At 42.5% G+C, this 22,500-nt stretch overlaps 2 protein-coding genes across 27 annotated transcripts in view; one reads left to right on the top strand and one right to left on the bottom strand.

Moving 5' to 3' along the window:
• Positions 1-22,500, top strand: part of LOC127009945 (neural-cadherin-like) — a 309,853-nt gene that overhangs the window by 60,489 nt on the left and 226,864 nt on the right. Inside the window, exon 1 of one of the 10 annotated variants that reach the window (XM_050883483.1) lies at positions 10,189-10,734. The exons of the other annotated variants lie outside the window; for them this stretch is intronic. The gene's annotated coding sequence lies outside the window, so the exon portion shown is untranslated. Of the gene's footprint in view, positions 1-10,188; positions 10,735-22,500 lie in introns of those variants that run through there. 10 annotated transcript variants of the gene reach the window in all.
• The window catches only part of LOC127009951 (tripartite motif-containing protein 65-like), a 130,056-nt gene that overhangs the window by 51,389 nt on the left and 56,167 nt on the right, over positions 1-22,500 (bottom strand). The gene's annotated exons all lie outside the window — the stretch shown is intronic.

Raw genomic sequence — 22,500 nt, forward strand, 5'->3', positions numbered from 1 at the left:
CACGATTAATCTCCTTTTCGGCCTGAGGAAAGCGTTGATGTGACAAGAGAGTGTTTAAGAAGACCTACATGAGTCGCTTGAGTCGCTCTCCATACGGCTGTGACTCCAGTGACCCTCTCATTTTCGTATCGCCTCGCTGCACTCTCATGTGACTCGATGATCTTCCGGGAATTAGAGAGCCACAACTGCACTGCGTATTCCAGGCGAGGTCACACCCGCGAGTTATACAAAGATAATATCCCTTCCCCTGTCTCTCATTCAAAGTGCCTCGCTAGGAACTGGAGCACGGTGTAATAAGGGGCTATTACCCTAGGCAAATTTTCCGTGGATCTTCAGTCAAACCACGATTTCCGCTGACGTGGTTCTCATATTTGCGTGGTTTACTGACGTGTCCACGATCTTCCAAAGCTACGGTAGATGTCACTGAAGGACGACGGTATTACTCACCATCTTCATCAGCAGCAATAACAAGAAACAAATGAGAACCACGCTAGCGGAAATCGTGGTTTGACTGAAGATCCACGGAACATTTGCCCAGTGTAACAGCCCCTTTAGCTTTTGCAGGGAGACTGAGGAAGCTTTTCACGTCCTGAGTCTTGGCTGCTAACAACCCCAAGACCCAATTCGTCGTGCACCGAACCCTGATTGTGTGACTTAACATTTGTCGAGATTGAAGGACTGACGGAATGGAGGAGGAGGAGGAAGAGGAGGAAGAGGAAATTGAGGAAGGGAAAGAAGAGGAAAAGATTTTATAGGTAGTGGAGAGAGAGAGAGAGAGAGAGTTGGATAATTTACTTCCATGAAAACGATCATTGAGAGACTTAAGAAAAATGGAAAAGGAAACTCGAAAAGACACAAAGACGGACAAAAATGCGTGAAAGGAATGAAAAGAAATGAGAAGAAAAAGGAGAAACGTATGAAAAGATGTCTGGAGGAGGAGGAGGAGGAGGAGGAGGAGGAGGAGGAGGAGGAATATATTTAACTGCCCTGAGAAGCTCTTAGTGTAAATAATAAAAACACAAAAAACAAAACAAACAAAATCTTCATGTAGTAAGAATAAAAAAAATCATCTGCAAACTTAAACAAAAAGGCAAAAAAAAAAAAACACGAGTCAGAGTTTCTTAAGAGAAGTGATAAAGAAAAAGGAAGGAAAAAGAAAAGGAAGAAAAGAATGAGAGGAAAAGAACAGGTGTGCCAAGGGGTGTGTGTGTGTGTGTGTGTGTGTGTGTGTGTGTGTGTGTATGTGTGCAGGAGAGGAAAGAAAAGAAAAAAAAATGTAATAGAGTAGAAGTTTGTGTTTGTTTCAAGTGCAAATGATGGAAAAAAATAATATAGGAAGAAAGAAAAAAAGAAAGAAAGAACGAACGAACGAACGAATACTTTGAAATTTTAACAGGTAGAAGTGTGTCAGGTGATAAAATTAGAAGTCATATTAACCACCAAACCAACATGTCGGACTAGGGGCCATATTCCTCAACTTAGCGTCCAAGGGCACACATGTCACAAGGCTTTCGTAGGCGTTTGGGGCATTGTCAAGGGTAGTTTCATGGCCCTGGTGGTAGTTGGACTCTTCCTCTGTACCGTGAACCTCAAGTACCACCCGTTAGAAGCCGACTGATCTCCTTTTAGAGGGGTGGAAGCATCTGAGTGACCTGAGCCTTAATGTGTAGTGGTCCTGTAGCAACACTTATTAATAGAACACGTGTGGGACTCAACTCTGTATTGGACGAGAAAGGTAAAGGTGAATTCTGTGGTCATACGCTATAGTACACGTATGGGTCTCCTTTTCGGCCTTTGGAACAGCTGACGTGAGGAATGGAAGCATCTGAGTGACCTGAGTCTTAATGTGTAGTGGTCCTGTAGCAACACTTATTAATAGAACACGTGTGGGACTCATCTCTGTATTGGACGAGAAAGGTAAAGGTGAATTCTGTGGTCATACGCTATAGTACACGTATGGGTCTCCTTTTCGGCCTTTGGAACAGCTGACGTGAGGAATGGAAGCATCTGAGAATGACCTGAGCCTTAATGCGTGCCCTATAGTAACCTTATTAATACAACACATGTGAGACTTTATACAGGACGAGAAAGGTAAAGGTGAAGGTTGTGGTCATACGCTGTAGCTGGGCGTGGAATGCGAGAAATCTTATGAGGTAGAAACATCAGCGCCGTAAACAACCTCTGTATAGGAAGCCCCGGCGAGGAGTGGCGTAATAATAACATAACTCAGCCCTGCTTTGACCGGCCGCCAGGGAGAGGAAGGGACTGGCCACAACGGGACAGGACATTATACAAAGGCTCCTGAGTTGGTATCACTACACTCTTCCGCCTCTCACTCACGTCACCTATTTCCAAAGGCTAAAAAAGGAGATTATCGGGTTCTAATGAGTGTTTTTTTAGCTTCATGGTACAGAGGAAGGGTCAGACTACCACCAGGGTCATGAAACTACACTTGGAAATGCCCCGAACTCCTACTACCGTGTTGAAATGTATGCTTGGGCGCCTAAATGTTTAAGAAAATGTCCCTTTGCGTGATATTCTTAACATTTCGCCACACAAGCACACATTGAAGGAGGAATATTAACCTTCTACATACCAGAGGAAAAATTAAACAGTTTAGAATGTAGATAAAGTATGATATCACACGCCCAGACACGTGAAAATACAGTTAATTCACCTAAGCTTTTGTTACAAGTGGTGCAGTGAAGGATAACCAGGAGGGACTCAAAATCACCTTCACCTCCTAGAAATATGCCACTCGTCCCCTCAAAGACCTCGAGCTGTTGATAGGATTACTGAAGGCACACACATAGAAGCTACGTTGGGTTCTTGTTAGGCTCGTATCCTCAAACACTCCGGTCGATATTCTTGAACGCTTTGCTTCCCATAACGAATTCCAAAAGGCCTCTCGTCCCCTCAGAGACCTCGAGCTATTGAGAGGATTAGTAAAGGCATACACATAGAATCTACGTTGGGTTCTTGTTAGGCTCGTATCCTCAAACACGCCGGTCGATATTCTTGAACGCTTTGCTTCCCATAACGAATTCCAAGAGCCGAGAAGGAGAATACTTTGGTTATCATGAGTTTCTTTTACGTCCATAATAGCGAAGCCTTATCAAATTAACTTAACCCGAAATTAAGCTCTCTTGTGGTCTCTCGCTCAGTCAGGTTTTAATGCATTACTTTTAGGTTCACGGTACAGAAGGGCCAACCTACCACCATGGCCATTAAGCTACCCCTGGAAAGCCCCACAACTCCAGGAGAGAGGTGAGCTGGGGCGCTGAAGTACTTGGGAATCATGAAGTGGATTCGCTTGGACGGTGACGGAAGGGAGGCGTGGAACGATATCCTGACCTTTGTGTGGCTGGGTTGAAGAGGAACAGGCGGGCCACGGGGCATGAGCGCTTGGCTACTGGGGTGGTGTGTGTACTGGGGGATAGGGGTGTGTGGGGAGAGGGAGGGAGGAGGATTGTATATGTAGGGGCAGGGTTAGGGAAGGGGGATCATGCGTGTGGGGTGAGGATGGGAAGGGGGAGTGTGTGTGTGTGTGTGTGTGTGTGTGTGTGTTGGGGGTTGGGGGGTGGGAAGAAAGAGAGTGTGTGTGGGAGGAAAGAGGAGGAGGAGGAGGAGGAGGAGTGCATGAATAAAAAGAGAAAGCGGAAGCGATCAGGAGTATGAATCGTGAAGGAGGAAGTGGAAAGACGAGGATGAGGAAAAAGAGGAAGAAAAAGAGGAGGAGGAGTTGGAGGAGGAATAAAAGAAGACATAAATATGAAAGACGTCAATAGGAAGGAAACGTGTAGGAGGAGGAGAAGGAGGAGGAAACATGGAAACGGGCGAGCAGGCAGCAAAAAGTCTGTTAGCTCATTACGCGGCTGCTCGCTTTAGTGATCCGATGAGTGAGTCAGCCGCTGGAGTGACCCGCGGAAAAGATTGAAGCACTTTTGGACGTACGCGCGGGTGAGTTCATTCCGCCCCTGACAGCAAAGTGACGGTCAGTGGAGTGCTTAAAGGAATTGATCGTTTCCGCACTTAACTACTGGTGCAGGATGCTTGTTCCAGTGGCGGATGGCTGGTCGAGAAATAACTCCTGCCGGTGTCTGTGCTGCATCGCTTCGCTTGAATTCTTTGACCGATGTTTCTGATCCTCGAATTGGTCTGGAGTGGCTTGGAGTTATCGAAGTTATTGAAGTATTTGAAGAGGAGGAGGAGGAGGAGGAGGAATGAAGAGGCATAACAAACCGAAACTAAATAACTTTTCATCTGCTTCTCTTCCTCCTCCGCTCTTCCCCTTCCCTCCTCCTCCTCCTCCTCCTCCTCCTCCTATACACAGCCAATAAAGAAACAACCAATCACTCTTCTCTTAATCCTACCCTTGTCTTCTCCTTCCTTCCTTCCTCCTTTCCTTCCTTCTTCCTCTTCCTCTCTTCCTCTCTCACTTTTACCTGTCTCTCTTCCTCATACTCCTCCTCCTCCTCTTCAACGCAAAGAAAACGGAGGAGGGTGATTGAAGAAGGAGGAGGAGGAGGAGGAGGAGGAGGAGGTAAAGGCTCAGGAGTGTCATAAGGTCGGGATGATCAATGTATTCTTAGGGAAACTGACGCTTATGGCAGATTTAGGCAGTGTGTGTGAGTGTGTGTGTGTGTGTGTGTGTGTGTGTGTGTATAGATTGAGTTTGAAGCTGCAGGAAGAAAGAATATGAGAGAGAGAGAGAGAGAGAGAGAGAGAGAGAGAGCATCGTTATTGTTTTCCATGATAATATTGATAGTGAGAAAAATGATGATGACGATGATGATGAAAGCAAGCAAAAGAGCAAGAGAGAGAGAGAGAGAGAGAGAGAGAGAGAGAGAGAGAGCGCTCACCTCCTGCCTCACTTCTGCCTGGCTCACGGTACGGACAGGCCACACACCGCTTTCGCTCACCCGCACTCACTCACACTCCCTCCCTCCCTCCCTCTCTCCTCCTCCTCCTCCTCCTCCTCCTCCTCCTGCTGCTCATATCGCCGCCTCTATCGTCGCTGTATTGTCGTTTTTTTTGTTTGTGTTTTTTTGTTACTTTTTGTGTATCGTTGTGACGTTGCGGTGAGTTACTACTACTACTTCTACTACTAACCACTACTTCTACCACCTACTTCTGCTGCTAACTACTACTTTCATACGCTACAGGTTAGTTGTTTTGTGCTGCCGATATCTCCGCTAGGCTCTCTCGAGGGGTGTCTTGGTTGGCCCCTGTCCGTTATGCCGCGGGTGTATTTTGTTTATAGTCGGTGCCGTGATGTGTGACTCTTGCTTGGCTGAAGTTTTTGAGGTTTAGGGTTGACTGAAGAAGATCGGCCACCGTCTCCTTGTGCTGTAGAGTAGCGTGAATAAGTAAGAAGGAACATAGATAAGGATAAAAAAAGGGGAAGTAGGAATGGAACGTGAGGATTAGAAGATAGGAAAGGTACAATGTGGATAAAAGGGAATAAGAAGGAAAAGGATAAGAAAGAAAAGAGATAAGAAATAAGGATTAGAATGTGTGATCTATTTATCCGTTTTGTTTAGTAAATCAATTCTTTGCGTGTGTCTTTTTTAAGGGAAGTTTTATTTTTTTCTTGTTTGTTAATATTTTGGTTTTAATCTTTGTTGTGTGTTCCTTTTCTCACTCTCTGCTTTCACCCTAATTTCCTCTGTTATCGCTTCCTCTTTTCCAGGTTAACCCATGCGTCAAAAATAAGTGTTTTCTCTTTTAGGTTATTTTATTATGCTGCATTTTTTATTCTAGTCCGTCTGTCTCCTCTGCTTCTGACATTCAAACTAACTTTTATAACATTTCTTTCATTATTTTGCTTACACGTCAAAAATGATTCCTTTCCCTCCCTCTATTCCTTTTTAATCTCCGTTCCTCCTTCCCTTCTATTCACATCCTCATCTCTCTTCCTTATTCCTCTCCTTTATCAACATTTTATCTTTCTCATCTATTCCTTTCTCCTTATCTGTCCCTTCCTCTTCCTTGTTGACATTATCCCTTTCCTATCTTTATTCATTGTTACTCATCTCATATTCCTTTTCTCCTTATTCTTATTCTACCCATTCTTTATTTATTGCTTTTCATCTCTTTTCCTTCTTCCCCGTTTTCTTTACGTTGCTCCAAATTTGATCATTCTTCCTTTTTATCTACATTGTACCTTTCCCATCTTCTAATCCTCACTCTTCATTTCCCTTCCCTCTTCTCCCTATCTTCTTATCCTTACCATTTATCTCTGTTCCTTCTACTTTCTTCTTCACAATCTACATTTTCCATCCTCTAGTCTTTCCTTCTTCTTCTTCTTCTTCTTCTTCTTTGTTGTTATTTTCCCTCCTCTAAATTTTTACTTCCTTCTCCTCCTCTTCCTCTTTCCTTCCTGTTCCTCCTGTTCTAAAATCTTCCTCACCCTACTTCCATCTCCATCCCGTCCACACCACACCCCAGTCCGTACCCAACACTGGACCACAATGCTTTTAAACCCTGTACCGTTCTCTCTCTCACTCACACCCACACAATACCGTTTCCCTAGACTCCTGCGCCGCACCGTCTTGTGTAGTGATAATCTGTCGTGTCTCAAGTGTTACGAGTGTGTCTTTCCACGCTGTGCCATACCTGAACGCTACCTGTGTCACTTTACCTGTACCGATGGGAAAAGCTGAAAGGCATGACCGGCAGAAAAAAAAGCCCAGTAAAATATCAAGAATAGTAGAAAAGAACAGTGATCAAAATATGCTGTACCTACCGTGTTTTTTTTTTATTTTTTTATTTTTTTATTTTTTTTTATCTGCGGTGTATCACGAGTGTTTGTTGTTGTGTTTATAAAGGTTTAGTTCTCTGTGTGTGGGAGAGTAACAGTTTTTTTATAGGTATGTGAAAGTCGAGGTGATAGTGTACCATCTGCACCATATGGTTGGATCCACAGTGCGCCATTTATCGAAGTACCACCGCGAACCTTGATGATATAGTGACGTGTGTGTGTGTGTGTGTGTGTGTGTGTGTGTGTGTGTGTGTGTGTGTGTGTGTGTGTGTACACGTCTTCACCCTTCGGCTAAATCAATTAGTCAATCAGGCAGTCACTGAGTCATCATCTTATGTGTGTGTGTGTGTGTGTGCGTGTGTGCGTGTGTGTGTGTGTGTGTGTGTGTGTGTGTGTGTGTGTGTGTGTGTGTGCCTTGAAGGCAGACCATCCAGTCTCATGAAACTTATTGAATAAAACGAGAAACCAAAAAGTTTTGCAGCATTTTGCCAGAGAGAGAGAGAGAGAGAGAGAGAGAGAGAGAGACGAAGGCAGCCAACCAGGCCAATAAAAGAGAGAGTGAAAGAGATAGTGAGAGAGTGAGAGATACTGAGAAACAGACAGAGATAAAGAGAATGGCAGACAAAGTCAACCAGAAAGAGAGAGAGAGAGAGAGAGAGAGAGAGAGAGAGAGAGAGAGAGCTGACAATGGCAGTTCTCTTCATCTTCCTTCTCTTCTTCTTTTCCTTCTTCTTCTTCTTCTTCTTCTTTTTCTTCTTCTTCTTCTTCTTTGTGGTTATTTTCCCTCCTCTAAATTTTTACTACCCCCTCCTCCTCCTCCTCCTCCTCTTTCCTTCCTGTTCCTCCTTTTCTGAAATCTTCATTATCCTCTTTTTCTTTTATGAGTTATAGAAGTTTTCCTCTTGAATTTTTATCTCTGGGCTTTCTTACCTTCCTCCTCTTCCTCTTCATTACTCCTTACGCCCTATTTTTATCCTCTCCCTCTTCCTCTTCCCCTTGTGAGAGTTTGGTCGTTTTCTTCTTCCTCCTCCTCTTCCTCTTGTTCCTCCTCTTCCTCTTCTTCCTCCTCTTCCTCTTCATTACTCGTTACGTTCTCTTTTTCTCTTCTTCCTCTGCTTCTTTCCTTCTCTTCCTCCTCCCCTTGCGATAGTTTCCTCGTTTCCTTTCTTCTTCTTCCTCCTCTTCCTCTTCATTACTCGTTAAGTCCTCTTTTTTTTCTCTTTTTCCTCCGTGTCTTCCCTCTTCCTCTTCCCCTTGTGATAGTTTGCTCGTTTTCCTCCTCCTCCTCCTCCTCCTCCTCCTCCTCTTCCTCCTCTTAATAGTGACAGTGAAGGTGGCGGCGGATTTTAGGATGCTCTCTTGATTTCCTTCCTCTTGCTGGTGGCTGAAGTGGGCGTTTGTCCTCTTGGATTCCTCTTGAATTCCTCTTAGTGGCCTTGAGGCGAAGTGGTCAAGAGGTAGGCAAGAGGGGGTCAATACTCTTCCCTTACTCTTGATTTTGGTGTGTGTGTGTGTGTGTGTGTGTGTGTGTGTGTGTGTGTGTGTGTGTGTATGTATGTGTGTGTGTGTGTGTGTGTGTGTGTGTGTGTGTGTGTGTGTGTGTAACTCTTCCTCTTTCTTTCCACTCCTCTTTCCTCTTGTATTCTTTTCCATATTCATTTGTTTTTCATTTTTTCTTTTACTTCATTTTTAATAATTTTTACTCCTCTTTAATTCATTCCTTTTTATTTCCTCTTTATTTTTGGTGTGCGATTTTATTTTATTTTCGTTTCCACTCCTCTTTCCTCTTTCTTTACTCTCCTCGTCCTCATTTTCTTCATTATTTATCATTTTTACTCCTCTTTTATTCATTACTCTTTATTTCCTCTTAATTTTTGGTGTGCGATTTTATTTTATTTTCGTTTCCACTCCTCTTTCCTCTTTCTTTCCTCTCCTCTTCCTCTTTTTCTTCATTATTTATCATTTTTACTCCTCTTTTATTCATTCCTCTTCATTTCCTCTTTATTTTTGGTGTGCGATTTTATTTTATTTTCGTTTCCACTCCTCTTTCCTCTTTCTTTCCTCTCCTCTTCCTCTTTTTCTTCATTATTTATCATTTTTACTCTCTTTTATTCATTACTCTTTATTTCCTCTTTATTTTTGGTGTGCGATTTTATTTTATTTTCGTTTCCACTCCTCTTTCCTCTTTCTTTCCTCTTCTTTTCCTCTTTTTCTTCTGTTTCTTTATCATTCCTCATTTTCTTCAATCTTCCTTTCTTAGCAATTCGAATTCTCTAACTTTCTTCTTTATTTCCTCTTGTTTTTTGCTGTGTGATTTTCTTTCCTCTTTCTTTCCTCTCTCCTTCCCCTTTTCCTTTAATTTCTTTTTTATTCTTTATTTTCTTTTCCTTCTATCTTCCATTCATGTCAAATTCTGTTTCTTTCACTTTCCTCTTTATTTCCTCTTGTTTTTCCTCTTTTTTCCACCTATCTTATTTTTTTCTTTCGTTTCTTTACTAATTTTTTTTATTTATTTCATTGTCTCATTTGTACTCTTTTGTTTTTTCCGCATTATTTCTTTTTGTTTCTTCTGTATTTTGTGTGTGTAGTGATTCTTCTTTCCTTTTCTTTCCACTTTTATCTCTGTTTTCTTTTCTTTCTTTTTTATTCATTTCATTCTCATTTCTACTTCCATTTATTCACTTTTATTTCTCTTCGTTTCCTCTTTATTCTGAGTGCGTGTAATTCTTCCTTCCTCTTGTTCTCAACTCCTCTTATTAATTTCTTTCGTTTCTTTCCCATTCTTTCTCTTCTCTCATTTTCTATTAACCATCGCTAACCAATTTTTTTTATTTCCTTCCTCTCATATTCCTCTATTTCCCCCTTTTTTTTTTGTGTGTGTGGATCTGTGTGTAGGGGGGAGGCGTTCTTCTTTCCTCTTGTGTCCACTCCTCTTATTCCTCTTTTTTGTTTTGTCTTTAGTATCGTCTTTCTGTGTATTGATGTAGCGTGTAACATAAAACAATAAGAGGTCATTGCGTTTGTTGATCATAAGCTTTGGTTGTACTGAGGCAGACTGCGGCGTGATGTGACAAATTAAACAGCTCTGTGCGTGTATCAGCTGTCGACGAGGAAGGAAATGCGTGGTGTGTGTGTGTGTGTGTGTGTGTGTGTGTGTGTGTGTGTGTGTGTGTGTTTATAAAAGTTTAGTTCTCTGTTGTGGAAGAGGAACAGTTTTTTTATAAGTATGTGAAAGTAACACGAGAGAAAAGTAAATAAAATGTAAATAAGTGTGTGTGTGTGTGTGTGTGTGTGTGTGTGTGTGTGTGTAGAAAGTAGCAATTGATAACGGGGGTGAAAGTTACACTGGATAATAAAAAAAAATATAAAAAAATGTAAGTAAACGTGTACTTCGAATTTCTTTAAGGCGGTGAAGTAGAGAAACAAAGATAACGGTAACTATCTTAGACAAACAGAAACGTGTGTGTGTGTGTGTGAAAACAAAACCAACCATAAGAGAAAAGCTTTACAAGAAAACACAAAAGGAATACGATAAAAAGAACGGAAGTTGGCCGAGGAGAAACTAAAGGAACTCGGAAATAGACGAAAAACGAAACGAAAGAAAACTTGGCCACTAAAAGAACCAAGTTTGGAGCACGTGCGCGAGATAGGAAAAAGAAAACAAAAACCAAGAAGAAAGGAAACTAAGTGATGGTGTTGATAGTGATGTTGATGGTGATGATGGTGTTGGTTTAGATTGGAGATAGACGGAAAGAGATCTAATTCTATTCCTTCTCTTCCTCCTAATCCTCCTCCTCCTCCTCCTACTACTACTACTACTACTACGACTACTACTACTACTACTACTACGACTACTACTACTACTACTACTACTACTACTACTACTACTACTACTACGACTACTACTACTACTACTACTACTACTACAGCTGCTTCTACAACGTCTACTACTGCAACGGTATCTACTTTAGGTAAGAGAAGAATGGTTTTGTTGCTTCTATTAATTTTTTATGTGATGCTCTTGTGTTTTTTTTTCTTTAATTTATTCACGTTTATTTTTATTTTTATTTTTTTTTATTTATGTTTATGTCAGTGTCCCTTAATGCCTTCAGTGATGCTCTACTAGTTTTCTTCATCTTTCAACTCATTCACTTATTTTTTCCTTTATTTCTTCATCTTTCTTTTTTTCTTTCTCCCACTTTCTTTTTTCCTTTCATTTATTCATTCATTCAGTCTTTCTCTGTCTTTTTTTTCTTTTCTTTATTTTCTTATTCATTTTATTCACCGATTCATTGAGTACAGTATCCCATTATAATCTCCTTCAGTATCCCATTAACACCCATTACTCACCCTTACCCGCCAATAGGAATGTAAATAGGATGAGGTATTATTACAAGGCGTCACCCATTAATTAACTTCCTTCAAATGAGAGAAACATGATTAATGGGGGGAATTATATTAACACGACTCACCTGTTAGTAACCTTCCTTCACCAGGGGATTAAAAATAGGGAGGAGGATGGTTGGAACGCCTTACCCATTTGTTAGTCCCTTGCACCTGATTATTAGAGCAAGACCCATTTGCTTATCTCTACCTGCGAAGTAAATGGGAAGATGATTGTTGAAGCCCATTACCCATTACCTTTCTTCACCTGAGGATAAACAACACCTTTTACTTACCTTGGCCTGAGAACAACAAGAAGAACTGCCCATTACTTACCTTTTTACCTATTTGGTTTACCTATTTACCTGTGAACAAGAGTCTCCTCTCCTCCTCCTCCTCCTCTTTCATCTCTCCCAACTCCTTTTCATTTCCCTTTTCCCTTTCATCACCTTCCAACACTACCACCACTCCTCCTTCCTAACCTCCTCTCCTCTCTTCTCTCTCCCTCCTTTCTCTCCTGTTCTCACTTCTTTCCTCCTCTTCCCTCCTTTCCTCTCCCTTTCCTTCACACGTTAGTTACCTCTGTCTGCTAATTAGAACATCACCCATTCCTTATCTTTACCTGGGAGTGAGAAGGAAGGTGGAGTGCATGATACGAGCGGACCGTGGACTGTGACGATAGAATGTCCAGGACAGGTTAATTGTGTGGCTGCTCTTATTCTCTCTCTCTCTCTCTCTCTCTCTCTCTCTCTCTCTCTCTCTCTCTCTCTCTCTCTCTCTCTCTCTCTCTCTCTCTCTCTCTCTCTCTCTCTCCCCCCCCCCCCTGCCCTCCCTCCCCTCGCTGCCTCACATCATCATCAGCACAGACGCACCAAGGCTGTAGTGATAGTCTCCCTGGAGACTATCAGTGTTTTGATCATCTCCCTGGAGACTATCAGCACACTGATAGTCGTGGGCAGCCCTCAGCGACGTCCACTCCCAGGCAGAGCCGTGCCGCCCTAAAGAAGAGTGTCCGCCCACCACGCCCGTGACCACCTCAGGAACACTGCCACGGCGAGGAGAGTGTGTCAGACCATCACAGCCCCTCAACACCACCACCACCACCACCAGCGTCATGGAGGCTGCAGGGAGGGGCGGCAGGAGACAGGTGCAGAACATGAACACTGCCGGCAGCCCTGCGGAGTGTCCAGTGTGCATGACAGGCTATGATGGCACCGTGCAGCGGCCGCGCACCCTGCCCTGCGGCCACACTGTCTGCACGCTGTGCATAGAGCAGCTGAAGGTGCAGGGCCGTGTTGCCTGCCCAGAGTGCCGCGTCAGCCACGCCGTGCCCGAGGGAGGCCAGTTCCCTGTCAGCTATGCTGTTGAGGCCTTCATAAGAATGACGAGAGACGCTGAGGTGGCAGCAGCAGCAGCAGCAGCAGCAGCAGCAGCCTCGCCGCCACCCAGTGCCGGGGAAGGGGAAGGAGCAGCAGCAGCAGCTGGCAAGAAGGAGGCGGCGGGTCTCTCCAAGAAAATGCGTTCCTTCCTGCAGGAACAGGAGGCCACAGTTGTGGCCGCCATCACCGCCTGCCGGGAGGCTCAGTCGCAGCTGGACCAGTACCAGACGACCCTGGCAGGCTGGCGCGGGCGGCAGCAGCAGCTGGAGGACAGGCTCCTGGGACTGGTGGACCAGAGCAGGAGTGCCAGGGAGCTCCTGCAGCAGGAAGAGTCCCGTGCGGCGGCCAAGGAGGAGGAGCTGAAGAAGGGGGAGCAGGGGATGCAGGCCGCGCTGGAGACGTTGCGCACCCTTACAACAGAGCAAGAAGTAGGCGCGGCGATGACTGAAGTGGTTCGTTGTAATGGCGAGGCGGAGCAGGCGGTGAAGGAGTGCCGAGGAGGTTTTCCTGATGCCAGCACCGTCACCACCGCCAGGAAGGTGAACGAGGCATCTAGTGCAGCCCTGGAGGCTGTCCAGGCGGCTCTGGAAACACTTGCTACAGAGGAGCCCAGGCCCCAGGCAGACCCAGACTCCACCGTCATGGACAGACTGCACCTCATCTGGACTGGGAGTTTGATAGCCGAGGACCTCCGCAGCCTGACGCAGCCCGCCAGGCGCCTGCTGGAGGCTGGCCGGGTGTTTGCTGTCCACCAGGCGGAAGGTCAGCGCCGACACGCAAGAATAAGCCTTGAAGCCGGCCAGCTGTGCCTCCACGCCCTGAAGGCCCATCCCCCGCCACGGGGCGCGGCAACCCTGCAGGTGAGCGAGGTTGTGCCGCCCTCCCCCCCCTGCACGGTGTTCCTGGACCTGTCCTGGCCGGGCAGCGCGCCGCGGCGGGTCCAAATCCGTCTGAGCCCCGACACCCCGCGGGGCAGACAGTTCATATTGTTGTGCACGGGGCAGCGCGGCCCCTCCTACGTTAACACCAAGTTGTTCGGGGTGGTGAAGAAGCGGGAGGCGGGAGAGTATGTTATGGGCGGGGACTACAAGTGTAACGATGGTCGTGGATCATGCGTCCTGCTGCCTGGCCTTGGTGAGGGTGAGTACCGGAAGTCAGGCCGGGCGGGGGATGTGTGTGGGGCGGTATGCCTTAACCCTGCCTGGGGTGAGAGGGGTCATTTTGGCATCTACACCAGAGAACGTAAGGATGGTGGTGTGTCTCTTGTCTTCGGTGAGGTGGTGGACGGACTGCACGTGGTGGCCGAGGCAGCCCAACGCAAGGGCTATAAGGTGATTGTGGCGGACTGTGGCGTGGTGTTGTGAGGGTAATGGCCACCACCACCACCACCTGGTCACCTGCTGCGGCCAACACCTGCACCACCACCACCACCACCACCACCACCTGGTCACCTGCTGCGGCCAACACCTGCACCACCACCACCACCACCACCACCACCTGGTCACCTGCTGCGGCCAACACCTGCACCACCACCACCACCACCTGGTCACCTGCTGCGGCCAACACCACCGCCCCGCTGTTTGCTCTTCCCGTTGTTTCCGTGGTTCCTGTTCTTTGTCTTCACACTGTGTGAGTTCAAGGCGACGTTCCTGTGTTGTGATGCGCCGTGTCGTGTACGCTACACACAAGGCTCACTGTGTTGTTTCCTGTGGTCTGCTGTGCTGGGGAGGAACACACACACACACTCTCTCTCTCTCTCTCTCTCTCTCTCTCTCTCTCTCTCTCTCTCTCTCTCTCTCTCTCTCTCTCTCTCTCTCTCTCTCTCTCTCTCTCTCTCTCTCTCTCTCTCTCTCTCTCTCTCAGTTACATAAACAACAGAAAGGCGATCAGAAGTGGAATTGGACCTTTAATAAACAGCGACGGTGCACTAGTGACTGACAGCCAACACGTTGCAAACCTATTAAATAATTACTTTTCCTCGGTGTTTAATAATAACAGTCCTCCCACCACCACCACCAACACCAGTACTAATGTAAATCCCGAGCATGCATTGTCTAACTTTGAAATAAAACCCGATGAAGTCCTTAAAGCCCTCAAATCACTTAAAACAAATAAAAGTCCTGGACCTGATAAAGTATATCCAACTCTGCTGAAAGAAACAAAGAGCGAAATACTCTCCTCCCTCACAACCGTATTCAATATGTCCTTGCGACAAGGCATTGTCCCTTCAGATTGGAAAAAGGCTAACGTGACACCGATTTTTAAGAAAGGAGACAAAAAAGTACCAGGTAATTACAGGCCCATTAGTCTAACTTCGGTTGTAGGTAAGCTACTTGAGGGCATAATTAGAGACAAAATTGTGAGTTACCTTGAAAGCCACTCATTAATTGGGGACTCACAACATGGCTTCCGAAACAAAAGATCCTGCCTATCAAATCTATTAACCTTTTATAACGACCTCTTCACTGTTTATGACATAACCAAATCACTGGACGTAGTCTATCTTGATTTCCAGAAAGCGTTTGATAAAGTCCCGCATCATAAATTACTTTACAAATTAAAACAAATAGGTATTGACGGTCAGGTAAACCAATGGATCGCGAATTGGTTGAGCAACAGACAACAAAGAGTAGTGATTGACGGATTTAACTCAGAGTGGGCGCCTGTCACTAGTGGCGTCCCTCAGGGCTCGGTTCTTGGCCCAGTGCTCTTCATTATTTACATCAACGACGTGGATGTTGGACTCAAAAACCGCATTAGTAAATTTGCAGACGACACAAAGATTGGTAACTCGGTTCTCACTGACGAAGACAGGCAAAGCCTCCAAGAGGATTTGCACAAAATTTCAGCTTGGTCGGATAGATGGGAGATGCCCTTTAACTTAGACAAGTGACAGTTCCTTCAAGTTGGAACGAGGAATAAAAGTTTGATTACGAAATGCGCGGCGTTAAACTCTTAAGCGTTCAATGAGTCATGGACTTGTGGTTCAAAATCGCGTCAAACCTCAAATTCTCACAGCAATGCATCGATGCAGCAAATAAAGCGAACAGAATGTTGGGCTTCATTAAAAGAAACTTTTTATTTAAGAATAAAGATGTAATACTCCCGCTCTACAACAGTTTAGTCAGACCCCACTTGGAATATGCGGTACAGTTTTGGTCTCCCCACCACGCAAAGGATATTGCTAAATTAGAAGGTGTTCAGCGTCGGGCAACGAAAATTATCCCTTCCTTGCGCAACAAATCCTACGAAGAAAGGCTTTCTACCCTTAACATGTTCTCTTGAGAAACGTCGCCTCCGAGGAAAACTGATCGAATGTTTTAAAATACTTAATGGTTTCACGAATGTAGACAGATCAACATTGTTTATGATCGATGACACTTTGCGCACGAGGAACAATGGCGTAAAACTCAGATGTAGACAAGTAAATTCAGACTGCACCAAATTTTTCTTCACCAACGTTGTAGTGCGAGAATGGAATAAGCTCCCATCATCAGTGGTCCAGTGTAACACGATTGACTCCTTCAAAAATAAGCTCGACCGTCACTTCCTTCAACTTAATATCAACTAGAGTAGAAATGCAACGTTTTGGAGTCTTCTGATTAATGTAAAATCACTTAGGTTTAAGGACAGACCACCAAGTCTGGACCATGACCATGACCATAGGTCTGTGTGGTCTGATTTTCTATAAATCTATGTAACTCTCTCTCTCTCTCTCTCTCTCTCTCTCTCTCTCTCTCTCTCTCTCTCTCTCTCTCTCTCTCTCTCTCTCTCTCTCTCTCTCTCTCTCTCTCTCTCTCTCTCTCTCTCTCTCTCTCTCTCTATCTTTCTCTTTCTCTCTCTCTCTCTCTCTCTCTCTCTCTCTCTCTCTCTCTCTCTCTCTCTCTCTCTCTCTCTCTCTCTCTCTCTCTCTCTCTCTCTCTCTCTCTCTCTGATGTGTCGCCTCTAACTTGATTAAACGCCTAATGACTCATTTTTGTTGTCGCTTTTTTTTTTTTTTTTTCGTTTTTCCTCCTCCTCTCTCTCTGCGCTCCGTCCACTCCTTTGTTTTCGTTCCTCTCCTTTCTCTGTTCCTCCCTTTTCTTCATTGCTCTTTTTATTCGTTTCCTATTTACCCTTCTGTCTTTCTCTTCTTTCCAATTATTTTCATTAACTTTTCTACTTTTCCTTTTCATTTTCCAGTCCATTTCTTTTCTTTCTGCACCTTTCCTTTCCTTTCCTCTCTTTTCTCTTCCTTCACTGTTCTTTCTTTCCTTTGTTTTAATTTCCTGTACTTTTCTTTCCTCTTTCCTTCCCTCACTTTTCTTCATGTCTCCTTCCTTTAACTTTTCTTCCCTTTCTAAATTTTCCGGCTCTTTCCTTTTCTCCTTTCCTCTCCTCTCTTCTTCCACCTCCTCTTCATCACTTACCGCTTTCAACACACGCCTGCACCACCACAACCTCTCCTTTCCCTCCTCCTCTTCCTCCTCCTCCTCCTCCTCTTCCTCCTCCCTAACCTCTGTCCACTCCTCACCCCTTCCTCCACTTATCTCTCCTCTCCTCACCTCTTCCCTCCACTTCTCTCATTACCTCCGCCTTTCTTTCAAACGTTCGCGTCCGGAAACGTTTAAAATGGAAAGTGTTTCTGTTCAACGTTTTCTCGCCAATTTATCGCCGAAGTATTTTTGGATGTATTGCTGTTCTTGTGTGTGTGTGTGTGTGTGTGTGTGTGTGTGTGTGTGTGTGTGTGTGTGTGTGCGTGTGTGTGTGTTGATAAATCACACTCGAAGCACGTCTAGTGAACTGGAAGGAAGCGTTCAATGGCGAGTGTGTGTTTATGTTTGTTTGTTTGTTTGTGTGTGTGGATTTGTTTGTTTGTTCGTGTTTGTTTGTACGGGAACGTGTATGGGAACGAGTGTTGTTTTTATTTTATTTACTTATTTATTTATACATTTATTCATCTATTTTAACCATTCTATATTTATTTTGTATTGTATTGCATTTATTTTATTTTATTTAGCTTATATATTCATCTATTTACTCATGTTGATTGTATTTTGAGGAGTTTAGTTATTCATGTATTTATTCATCCATCTATTTTGACCTGTTTATTTTATTTTTTTATTATTTTTTTTTGGTTTTATCTATTACTTGTGTCTGTCTTTCATTTATTTATCTACTTATTCTTTCATTCATTTACTTATTTATAGTTTTACATTTGAACGGTAATATTTTTTTTTTTTTGTCTCCTGTTAAGTCTTGGGTTCTTATGTATTTATTATTTCATTCATTCAGTTATTTTTTAGTTTTACATTTGAACGGTCATATATTTTTTGTCCTGTTAATTCATATGTTCTTATCTACTTATTCTTTCATTTATTCAGTTATTTATAGTTTTACATTTGAACGGTTATATATTTTTTTGTCCTGTTAATTCATATGTTCTTATCTACTAATTCTTTCATTCATTTACTTATTTATAGTTTTACATTTGAACGGTCAAATATTTTTTTGTCCTGTTAATTCATATGTTCTTATCTACTTATTCTTTCATTCATTCACTTATAGTTTTACATTTGAACGGTTATTTTTTTTTTGTCTCCTGTTAAGTCTTAGGTTCTTATCTACTTATTCTTTCATTCATTCAGTTATTTTTTAGTTTTACATTTGAACGGTTATATATTTTTTGTCTCCTGTTATTTTTATTCACTCGTCGTGTATTTTATTATTCGTTTATTTCTATTGATTCATTTAGTCGTTCCTTTATCAGCAGTGTTCGTCTCGTGGTTTCCCTTGTTCGTTTATTGTGTACGAGTTTTTCCCTCCCGTGATTATTTCAATATTTATCTGTTTGTTTATCATTGTGGAATTTTCAGCCAAGTGTTTCAAAGAGGGAGTTTTTTTTCCTATTCCATGATTTGGGTTCCTCTGTTATATTGCTTCCCCTTATTACGAGTTTTCTTTGTGGGGTTTTTTATTCGCGTCTTTACTGTTATTAATAGCCTTGTTTTATTAGCGGTCTCTATTTATTTTTATTTTTGTTCGTCCTTGAGCTCCCTCCTTCACCGTGTCCGCAGAGTGAGAGGGGCTGTGTGGGTTTGCTCGTGCTGGGCGTTCGTAAAGGAAAAAAAAAAAGGAAAAAAAAAGTAAATTATAGTTTGTATTGATTTTGAAACTTGAAAAAAAAAAAAAAGTTTGTATTGATTATGAAACCTGAAAAAAAATGTACATGCCCTAAAGGAAATATACATGCTCTAAAATATAAATGTTTGCTTTTTATTTGTTTACCAGCGACTGAGGATGAATTTTCTGATGCTTCTAAATGGGAGAAAAAAATGGAGTGTTTTGAGTGTGGAAGTGAGAGGAGGAAATAGACATGATGAGAGAGAGAGAGAGAGAGAGCAGTGGAAAATAGAGAAAAAAATGATTGTAATGAGAAAGAAAGAGGAAAGACAAGGAGAGAAAGTGGAAAATAAAGTAGAAAATGTGATATTGTGGTGAGAGAGAGAGCAGTGGAAAATAGAGAAAAAAATTGATTGTAATGAGAAAGAAAGAGGAAAGACAAGGAGAGAAAGTGGAAAATAAAGTAGAAAATGTGATATTGTGGGGAGAGAGAGAGAGAGAGAGAGAGAGATTGTCTTACATCACCTAGCCAAGAGTATTGAGTGGATGACGTTCCCAAATTTTCACGTCAACAACAACAACAACAACAACAACAACAACAACAACAACAACAATAATCTACACGCACCAACGCAACTAAATTCCCTCGCTCGCGCCATTAATTGAAATATAGTTTAATACCCTCTTTAATTTTTTTACCTCCCTCACTTGACAAAAAAAAAAAAAATAGCTCACAAAAAAAAATAGATGACGTTGCTTTACGAAATGTGTAATGACCGACGGGCCGTTTTGTTGGCTGTCATTAGCGTCCATTACATATTAGTGAAGTAATTATATAGGTGTGTGTGTGTGTGTGTGTGTGTGTGTGTGTGTGTGTGTGTGTGCGGTGGGATTTATGAGGGCAATGTTTATGGATTTATCTTATTTATTTTCTGTTAATTATATGAGTTTTATTTCTGGGTTTACTAGTTTTATTTTACTCTGTGTGGCGCAGTTAGGTAGTTAATTAGATAGATAGATAGAGAAATAGTGTGATAGATTAAGAGTTACGTAGATAATTAGATTGATTTTTAGTTAGTCTATTTATGGATTTATTTTTTTATTCTACAGCAAAGGAAGCAGCTCTAGAGTAATAACAAATAAAAACATTAGAAGCTCAATAAAAACTGGTCCTTTAAAAAGATCTTGACCTCTCTCACTCTTCATTATCACACGGTCGAGGTTAATAATATATATGTTTTTTGTTTCATGCATTCTACTTTTCTCCATTTCTTCTTCCGTGTTTTTGTTTGTTTGTGTGTGTGTGTGTGTGTTGGGGGGCGGGGTGTTAGTTAGAGAGAGAGATTAGTGGGTGTGACCATATCGTGTGTGTGTTTGTGTGTGTGTGTGTGTGTGTGTGTGTGTGTGTGTGTTGGGGGGCGGGGTGTTAGAGAGAGAGAGAGAGAGAGAGAGATTAATTAAGGTGTGACCATATCGTGTGTGTGTGTGTGTGTGTGTGTGTGTGTGTGTGTGTGTGTGTGTGTGTGTGTGTGAGCCTGTCAATCATAATAAATCGTACGGCCTCCATGTTTGATTGTTTTCCTCTCTCTCTCTCTCTCTCTCTCTCTCTCTCTCTTCCCTTCCTCTTTTTTTTCTCTTTCAGTTCGGCTTCGCATTGTTCGTCTCTCTGTAGTTCTCTGTGTCTGTCTGTCTTTTTATCTTTTTTCTTTTTTTTACCCTTTTGTTTCTTTTTCGAGGACGGCCTATGTCAGTATTTCTTTCTAACTTTTTTCTTTTCTCTTTTTTTACCTTCCGTTCTGGCCGCTTTTACTTCCTCTAACCTACATTTCCGTCAAAAGCTCTCTGGATGCTGCCCTTTGCACTCTATTGGTATATCTATGTCCTCTGTGTTCATCTATTAATCTATTACTTGGTCTGTGTCGTACTTTATCCTTTGTTTCAGTCTAAGGCTCTCTGGATGCTGCCATTGCGCACTCTATTGCTATATCTATGTCCTCTATGTTCATCTATTAATCTATTACTTGGTCTGTGTCTTACTTTCTCTATCCCGTAAGGTCTTTGGATGCTGCCCTTGCGCACTCTATTGCTATATCTATGTTCTCTGTGTTCATTTATTAATCTATTACTTGGTCTGTTTCTTACTTTCTCTATCCTGTGTTTCAGTCTAAAGCTCTCTGGATGCTACGTCTGTATAATCTGTCAGTCTGTCTATGTCCTCTATCGCCCTCTATTACTTGGTCTATTTCTTCCTTTATTTACTTCCTTTATGAATTTTTTACAGGAAGGTTGGCAGCTCAAGAACACAAAACAAAACTACAACAAAATCCCGGTAGGCGCCGCTTCCATAACAAAAAACTAACAAAAAAAGATTAAGAGGTCAGGAGAGAGGTCAATTTCTACTACTTGTTCTCTTGCTCACATTCTTCATTTTTTTGCGCATTTTTTTCACCCTCCACCAAAGACCTGATTGTCATTCTCTCACTAAATAATATGTCTTTGCTGTTTGTGTCTCTCCTGACTCTACTAATATAACCATGGAACACTCTTTGACTTGTTTATTTTTTCTACCTGTATCTATATATCTATCTATTTTTTTTTGTGATAACTGTCTATCTGCATCGTTTTCTTCTTTTCTGCATCTTCCTTCTACTCTATCTTCATTTTTTTCTCTTTCTTCATCGTCTCCTTCTCTCCATCTTTTTCCTGCTTATCTTCATCTTCTCTCTTCTCTTCTTCTCCTTTCTATCTTCCTTCCTACTTATCTTCATCTCCTCTGCTTCTTCTTCCTACCTATCTATCTATCTTCTTTCCTATCTTCTTCATCGTTTTCTTCTTTTCTGCATCTTCCTTCTACTTTATCTTCATTTTTTTCCTCTTTCTTCATCGTCTCCTTCTCTCCATCTTTCTCCTGCTTATCTTCATCTTCTCTCTTCTCTTCTTCTCCTTTCTATCTTCCTTCCTACTTATCTTCATCTCCTTTGCTTCTTCTTCCTACCTATCTGTCTATCTTCTTTCCTATCTTCTTCATCGTTTTCTTCTTTTCTGCATCTTCCCTCTACTTTATCTTCATTTTTTTCCCTCTTTCTTCATCGTCTCCTTCTTCTCTCCATCTTTCTCCTGCTTATCTTCATCTTCTCTCTTCTCTTCTTCTCCTTTCTATCTTCCTTCCTTCTTATCTTCATCTCCTCTGCTTCTTCTTCCTACCTATCTATCTATCTATCTATCTTCTTTCCTATCTTCTTCATCATTTTCTTCTTTTCTGCATCTTCCTTCTACTTTATCTTCATTTTTTTCCCTCTTTCTTCATCGTCTCCTTCTTCTCTCCATCTTTCTCCTGCTTATCTTCATCTTCTCTCTTCATCTTCTCCTCCTCTCTATCTTCCTTCTTATCTTCATCTCCTCTGCTTCTTCTTCCTACCTATCTATCTATCTATCTATCTTCTTTCCTAGCTTCTTCATCATCTCTCCATCTTCTTCTGCTTATCTTCATCTTCTCTCTTCGCCTCTTCTCCTTCTTCATCATCTCCTTCTTTTCTGCATTTTTCTTCTACTTTATCTTCATTTTTATCCATTTTCTTCATCGTCTCCTTCTTCTCTCCATCTTTCTCCTGCTTATCTTCATCTTCTCTCTTCATCTTCTCCTCCTCTCTATCTCTATCTTTCTCTGCTTCTTCTTTCTAACTCTCTTTGTATTCACCTGTCCATCTCCATTCGTCAATCCATACCTATCCATCTATGGCCAATTATCTCCATCTGTGTATCTAAATCTATCTATCTATTGACCTACTTTTTTTTACAACAAAGGGGACAGCTCAAGGGCACAAAAAAAGGAAACCATAATAAAAAATAAAAAAACGCTACTTGCTGCTCCTA

Source organism: Eriocheir sinensis, chromosome 42 (assembly GCF_024679095.1).
Source record: "Eriocheir sinensis breed Jianghai 21 chromosome 42, ASM2467909v1, whole genome shotgun sequence".
NCBI lineage: Eukaryota > Metazoa > Arthropoda > Malacostraca > Decapoda > Varunidae > Eriocheir > Eriocheir sinensis.